Source organism: Bison bison, unplaced genomic scaffold (genome assembly GCF_000754665.1).
Source record: "Bison bison bison isolate TAMUID 2011002044 unplaced genomic scaffold, Bison_UMD1.0 scf7180017475487, whole genome shotgun sequence".
Classification (NCBI taxonomy): Eukaryota; Metazoa; Chordata; class Mammalia; order Artiodactyla; family Bovidae; genus Bison; species Bison bison.
Window position 1 is genome coordinate 1 of NW_011380479.1, and position 510 is coordinate 510.

Below are 510 nucleotides of genomic sequence, written 5' to 3' on the forward strand. Positions count from 1 at the left end.
ATCAGGGGCTTTTCCAGTGAGTCGGCTCTTCGCATCAGGTGGCCAAAGTATTGGAGCTTCAGCTTCAGCATCCGTCTTTCCAATGAATATTCAGGGCTGATCTCCTTCAGAATGGACTGGTTGGATCTCCTTGCAGTCCAAGGGACTCTCGAGAGTCTTCTCCACCTTTTAGCTCGTTGCAGCCGAGAAAGCAACATGGGTCACCAGCAGCTCTACTGGAGCCATCCGAGAAAATTCGGCCAGGGTTCTCGCTCTTGCCGGGTCTGCTCAAACCAGCACGGTCTGATCCGGAAATACGGCCTCAATAGTGCCACCAGTATTTCCGCCAGTATGCGAAGGACATCAGCTTCATTAAGTTGGACTAACCGAACTTCCTTAGATGGCTCATCCAGCACATCAACCTTAGGCGGAAATAATACTAGCTCTTTGTATATAAAATAAAAGTTCTCAAAACCTCAAAAAAAAAAAAAAAAAAAAGTCTTCTCCAACACCACAGTTCAAAAGCATCAA

General features: G+C 46.7%; 1 pseudogene; it reads left to right on the top strand.

Moving 5' to 3' along the window:
• The first annotated feature begins 177 nt into the window (after positions 1 to 177).
• LOC104989182 lies at positions 178 to 439 on the top strand (annotated as a pseudogene).
• Positions 440 to 510: the final 71 nt, after the last annotated feature.